A 7,633-nucleotide genomic window follows, 5' to 3' on the forward strand; every position below is an offset into this window, starting at 1 on the left:
TATTTTAGTATTGGTTACTATTATCTTAGTGTTTTCCTGGTTGTTATAATTGTTTTAATGTTAACTAGATAGTTATAATAGCTTTTAAATTAATTCTTTTTGCTAGATAATAATTTAGTAAAATGCTTTATGTTATCTTATTATTGTATTTTCTTTGCTGCAGAAAGGTGAAAGGATCGATACGGTCGACTAGAGGGGGGGGGGGTGAATAGGAGACTACAAATTTTAATCTTTCTTGTAGATTTTAAGGCTTAGCGGATAAAAGAGTTCACTAGATATGCAACTAGGTGAATGCAACCTATATGACAAGCAAGCTCCAAGATAAATATGCTAGGCAACAAACTACTTAGCAAGCCAACAAGCATACAACAACAAGGAATGGTGTGGGAAAGGATTAACCACAAGTGAGACGAGGACGCAGATTTTAACCCGAAGTTCACTCTTCCTTGGGGAAGAGCTAATCTCCGTTTGGAGCGGTGCCGGAGCCAAAGCTTGCGGAACGCCACCAAAGGCTCACCGTATTCTCCTTCGAGTCACCCCCAATGGATGAGCCTCGAAACACTCGGGGTTGGTCTTGAAGGCGACCACCACACCTTTACAAACTTCTTCGGAGCACACCACAAGCAAGGAAGCTTCCGGAGGAACCTCTAGCCGCCTAGGAGCGCAAGCTCCAAGAGTAACAAGTCAATGGGGAAGAAATGTTGTGGGGAACGCGATTTGGTTTGGTCAAGATGGAGATCGGGTCTTGCTCTCCCAATCCCCAAAGTTTCAACAAGTTTGGGTGGAGGGATTGAGAGTATTAAGCAAAAGGGGGTGTAGCAATGGTGGAGCTCAACAAGACATTAGGGTTAGGGGTTGGAGGTGGAAGAAGGGCCTTTATATAGTGTGCAGGGGCTGGTGGGGATTTCTGCCCGTTGGACCCCATGCGCACGGGCTAAGTCAGCCCCGTGCGCACGGGGTACTCACAGACAATCACGCCACCGCGTGTGCACCGGGGTCAAAAGACCCCGTGCGCACGGGGTACCCAGAGAGTTACGCAGTACCCCGTGCGCATGGGGGTCAAAAGACCCCGTGCGCATGGGGTATCCAGAGAGTTACGCAGTACCCCGTGCGCACGGGGGTCAAAAGACCCCGTGCGCACGGGGTACCCAGTAACTTTCTGTTGCAACTTTCTGAGTACCACAACATACACACTAGGCTCTTATTAGGTGGTCGGAGTGGGAAGGGTAAGAGAGTAAGGCATTCCCACACGACATTTATCCACACAAACCCCTCTTAATAGTGCGGTCTTTCCTACGACTCGAAGCAAACCAAAACTAAACCTTCGAAGCGTCGAAAGACAACGCCTTTGTCCTTTCTGAAATGGGGGGCGGGGTCGCACATCTCCATCGCGGGCACTTAGAACCAATAACCTGAGATAAACTTTAGCAACCGATATTAGTTCAACTAACCACATTGTCATCACACCAAAATAAAGCATAAGTGCCACTTAGCACTTTAAATCTCCCCCTTTTTGGTGCATTGATGACAACGTGGTTAGAGCATGGCATAAAGGATAAATAGATATAAAGCCATGGAACAAATAATGATCATGATAGCTCCCCCTATATGTGTGCCTGAAAACAAGAATGCATCTAGAACACCCATAGGAGGTTCGACCAAGATCATTATTGAAAAGTAATGAGATTCAACAAAATAAACCTATAACAGTGCCTAGAACTCATGACACAGTGTGGTGAGCAAATAATGTGAGACCCAATAAGCATAAGAGGATAATGGCAAGGTTCAATAATAAAGCTAGAGTCTCACAACCACACAGACAGAAGGTAAATAAGAGTATCTCAAGCCAACTAAAACCAACCAACAGCAAGAAACATGAGGCTTGAGATCTCAACACACCCACGAAACGCACACCACACACCACTTCTCCCCCTTTGTCATCAAGACAACAAAAAGGAGACAAATGGCGACACGAGACCCATTAGACAAGAGGAGGAGCACTCGAGGCATCATCATCATCATCAAAACGCCACCCGGCCATTGGGAAAGACCGAGCAGTGGCCTCACTGTCGACGTCCTCTGAACCTGGACCGACCGCCTCACCAGCAGCAGCCCTTGCTGCCTTCTGCTCACGCCGAACAAGCTTCTCCTTGTTGATTTCCTTGATCTGACGATGCTGAATGGACTGACACATCTTGAACATGTTGCTCAAGGTCTTGAACAGTGACTTCTTCTCTCCCTTGGCAAAGATGGCCTCAGAGCCAACAGACTTGGCCCGACCACGAGGGATCCGTGCAGTAGAGGACATGCCTGGAGTGTATGTAGCATGATCCTTAGGCCTAGGGTTGCGCCCCTTCTTGATAGGCACATAGGGAGCAGGAGCAGCTGGGGTCCAGTTGGAGTTGCGCTAGGGAACAGAAGTCTTGAAGCTGGCAATGTACTTTGCTGGACAGACGGTCTCAATCAATGCCTCAGGATATGGCGCATGGTATCATAGAGGGGCAAGAGGTCTTTGATTGACCCAGTGACAAACGACTTCTCTTGTTTGTAAGCAAAGGCAATCTCATCTTTAGTGCGCTGCCCACTTTCCCGAACAACGCCAAACTCATCAGAAACGGTCTCTTCATCCATGAACGGGTAGGGAATGATCTCGGAGAATTTTTCCATAGGAGCTGAGCACTGATGCGTTCCGGACATCCAGGTGAGGGTGCGAGCAGAATCATTGGAGAAGTACAGAGTGGCAAAGAACTGCATCACTAGATCTTCATTATAGGGGTGGTTGAAGGTGACAAACGGAATCAGACCCAGTCGTCCAAGAGCGGAGTACACACCAGGATACAGATGGTCATTGTCGCGCAAACTCTCAGTGTTGACTTGCTTGTGAGGGGCAAACTTCTTTGACTTGGTCATAAGAAGCTCATGATAGACCCTTTGCTGAAACTCATTCTTGAACCGGGGATCCACTCCCATACCAGTGGCAGCAACATACGGATGGCTCTGTCTCTCAGCCCAGATCTCTGGCTTGGTCCACTTGACAAGAGGCAAATTCCGGAGGTCACGCCCGCCCGGAATGGCTTGCTCCAAACTAGACTCCTCATCCTCTTCTTCACCTTCCTCACCATGATCATCTTCTTCTTCTATCTCATCATCATTATTGGGATTGGCGTAGTAAACATCATCTTGTGAGTCATATTCTTCCTCATAATTATCGGAAGCCTCTACAACGGGCCACTTTGAGGCAGCACGGTGAACACGGCCCTGACCAGACCCAGACCCCAGACCCATGCCTTCAGACGGCTGACGACGAGCAATGGTGAAGTCCTCTGATCTCTTTTTCCACGCTTGCGACGAAGCTCAGACCTCTTGTTAGCGGAGTCTGAAACACACGCAAACACCCAACAACACAAAGCACGAACCACAAATGAGTACAAGTGCAAGATGAATGGCAAGGGGATAGACAAAAATCTAGGCAAAAGTTCCTGGATAGCCCGTGCACACGGGGGTTTAGACCCCGTGGGCATGGGGGTCCCGTGCGCGGTACAGGACCGTGGGCACGGGGCCCCGTGCGCATGGGGGTCAAACACCCCGTGGACACGAGGGTCTCCCAGCAGCAGCCACTACCAGAATGAACTCCGGGAGTGGGTGAAGCAGAGGGACCAGAGGATCTAAGCACTAGACTTCTATCTACCAACAGTTGAGGCCAAACGAATCTAGGGAGCAAAGAAACCCTAAAGCTAGAGAAAAAAGATAGAAACACAAGGAGATAGACCAAGGAGGCAAGACCAATCGGAGGAGGACCCCATATGGATGCAAATCCACCAAGGAAGAACCCCATCGAAGCCCGGAGGAGCTCCGGCGAGGGGAGGCGGCGGCGGCGGCGCTGGAGGCTTTCTGGGGAGTGGAGGGGGCGAATGGGTGGAAATGAGCCCAAGCCTCCCCCACGCCCCACCTTCTCAGGACTAGAAACCGCAGACCCCATGCGCACGGGCTAAGAGATCCCCGTGTGCACGGGGGTCCCGTGCGCATGGTACAGAGCCCGTGGGCACGGGGGCCCCGTGTGCATGGTACAGGCCCGTGCGCACGGGGTAATCAGGAACTTTGACATGAGTGGATTTGTTTTAAATACAGGGCCGAGTGTATACTCTTACCCCTACTTCACAAAGCACTCGGTCGACATTTCTGAATACACCACGAGGAAAGACCTATCACTATGGAAAGGGTATATGTGGAGCACTTGTACCAAAAGAGAAGTTAGGAGAACAAAACAAAAAAAGGAAAAGAAACAACACACCACACAGGCGAAACAAACACGAACACAACCCTCAAGCGAGGGCGGTGGCCAAGGCCACCATGTTTGAGTTTACTTGGTATGGCACCGCGAAGATATGAACCTTGGGCCCAAGACCAATACTCATCTTTGAAGCACAAGTACCACCTAAAGTGGCTAATGTGAAAGATTGAGTTTGATTTATGCACTTCCAGGATAAGATAGCTCATGGGTTGAGCTAGCTCCCCCTAGACATGTGCCTACATCTAAGCAAGATAGTACGTGAGTATGTGTGTATGAGCAAGAGTTTCATCTGAAGTTACTAATATCCACGATATTTAGCTCATGCCTTAACTCCCGGAATCTTGCTTCGTCAAGGGGCTTGGTGAAAATGTCTGCAAGTTGATTCTCGGTGTTGACATGGAGTAACTCAATGTTTCCCTTGGCCACATGATCTCTAATGAAATGATGACGAATCTCAATATGCTTGGTCTTGCTATGTTGAACCGGATTCTCGGCGATCTTGATGGCACTTTCATTGTCACACCAAAGAGGCACTTTGTAACATTTGACACCATAATCCATCAAAGTTTGCCTCATCCATAATAATTGGGCACAACAACTTCCGGCAGCAATATACTCGGCTTCGGCTGTGGAGAGAGATATACAATTTTGCTTATTTGAAGACCAACTTACCAACGGCCTCCCTAGAAATTGACATGAACCGGAGGTGGACTTGCGATCAACCTTGTCTCCGGCCCAATCCGAATCCGAGTAACCCATTAACTCAAATGAAGATCCCTTGGGATACCAAAGGCCCAAGTTTGGGGTATGAACCAAATATCGAAGGATCCTTTTCACTGCCGAATAGTGGCTCTCCTTAGGAGCAGATTGAAATCTTGCACACATACACACACTCAACATAAAATCTGGCATAGATGCACAAAGGTAAAGCAAGGAACCGATCATAGAGCGATATACCTTTTGATCCACTTCTTTACCATTTGGATCAAGATGAAGTTGACCATTTGTGGCCATGGGTGTCTTCTTTGGCTGAATATCTTGCATTTTGAATCTCTTGAGCATGTCTTGGATATAACGAGATTGATTGATGAAGGTTCCGCCTCTCAATTGCTTCACTTGAAAACCGAGAAAGAACTTCAACTCTCCCATCATGCTCATCGCAAATTCCTTAGTCATAAGATTCTCAAACTCAATGTTAATAGCATGGTTAGTTGACCCAAAGATAATATCATCAACATATATTTGGCAGACAAACAACTCTCCTTTTACCCTCTTTGTAAAGTGAGTGGAATCTATTACCCCAATCTGGAACCCTTTCTCGCTTAGGAACGCCGTAAGGTGATCATACCAAGCACGAGGTGCTTGTTTGAGTCCATAGAGTGCCTTATGGAGTTCATAAACGTGAGAGGGATGATCGGGGTCTTCAAAACCGGGAGGTTGCTTGACATACACTAACTCCTTAAGAGGACCATTAAGAAAAGCGCTCTTAACATCCATTTGATATAATTTGAAATCATGATGAGAGGCATAAGCAAGCAAGATGCGAATGGATTCGAGACGGGCAACGGGTGCAAAAGTTTCACCAAAGTCCAAACCTTCAACTTGGGTGAAACCTTGTGCCACTAACCTTGCCTTGTTCCTTATTACTTGTCCATATTCATCTTGTTTGTTCTTGAAAATCCACTTTGTTCCACTGACATTATGAAATTCCTTGGGTCTTTCTACAAGGGTCCATACTTTGTTGCGTGTGAAGTTGTTGAGTTCTTCATGCATGTCATCTATCCAATCCGGATCGTCAAGTGCATCTTCCACCTTAAGGGGTTCAACACAAGAGACAAACGAGTGATGTTCACAAAAGTTTGCCAAACGTCTACGAGTAGTTACCCCCTTTTTGATGCTTCCGTAGATGTTCTCGGCGAGGTGTTGAAGATGTTTCAACTTGGCGGCCACTTTTTGCTCTTTGCGGTCAAGCTCTTCTTCACTTGGTTTTGGACTTGATGAGGAGGCTTGCCCTTGAGATTGCTTTAACCTTGGAGACACTCTTCTCTTTGCAACCACAGGTTCTTGCTCTGTAGGAAGTGATGACGATGAAGACACATGTGGTTGGGGTTGATCTTGATCATGATCATGACTTTGAGCTTGATCTTGAGCCTGAACGATTAGTTCTTCATTATTCGGAAGAGTTTGCTCTTGATCTTGCTCAGGAATATGAGGGTCTTGATCTTGTTCTTGGATAGGTTCATTATTTCCCTAAGCATCTTGGACAAGTGGCGTTGGTGATGACTTCCCTTGTGGAGAATCCTCAAGAGCGGCTCTTACTCCTTCTTCTTCTACTTGGACATGGGGTGTTTCTTGTGGGAGAATGTGGCCTATCCCCATTGTCCTTATAGCTTGTGAAGGAGCCTCATCACCTACAACACTAGGAACAATTTGCTCCATGCGGGAGCCGTTATCTTCATCAAACTCCACATTTACCGTTTCCTCAATGCATCCGGTGGATTTATTGAGAACTCGGTAAGCATGAGAGTTTGATGCATATCCAACAAATATGCCCTCATAAGTTCTAGATTCAAATTTAGCTAACCGGGATTTTTTGTTTAAAATGAAACACTTACAACCGAATACCCGGAAGTATTTGACGTTGGGCTTTCTCCCGATTAGGAGCTCATAAGGGGTCTTGTTCTTGAGCTTGCGAAGATAAAGCCGGTTTGAAGCATGGCACGCGGTGTTGATGGCTTCTGCTCAAAGCTTGTATGGTGGTTTGTACTCATCAAGCATGGTCCTAGCCATCTCAATAAGAGTCCGATTCTTCCTCTCCGCAACCCCATTTTGTTGGGGAGTATATGGTGAGGCATATTGGTGCTTTATCCCCTCTTCACTCAAGAAATCATCCATTGTATAGTTTTTGAACTCGGTGCCATTGTCACTCCGGATTGCCTTGATCTCACAGTTATGTTGATGTTGAGCTTCTTTGGCAAAGTTGATGAAGGTTTCTTGAGTTTCATCTTTAGTCTTGAGAAAGAACACCCAAGTATATCTTGTGAAGTCATCAATAATGACAAGGCAATATCTCCTTCCTCCCAAACTATCATATGTGGGAGGCCCAAAAAGATCCAAATGGATAAGCTCGAGGGGCCTCAAGGTGGTGATGATAGTCTTCACCTTGTGAGCTTTTTCATGAAGCTTTCCGGGAATGCAAGAACTACAAGGACGACCTTTGGCAAAAGACACATTGGTTAGTCCAAGAATGTGCTCCCCCTTTAAGAGAGCTTGTAAATTTCTCATGCCCACGTGGGCTAGCCTATGGTGCCATAGCCACCCCACGTCGGCCTTGGCCATTAG

Source organism: Triticum aestivum, chromosome 6B (assembly GCF_018294505.1).
Source record: "Triticum aestivum cultivar Chinese Spring chromosome 6B, IWGSC CS RefSeq v2.1, whole genome shotgun sequence".
In the NCBI taxonomy this organism is placed as follows: Eukaryota; Viridiplantae; Streptophyta; class Magnoliopsida; order Poales; family Poaceae; genus Triticum; species Triticum aestivum.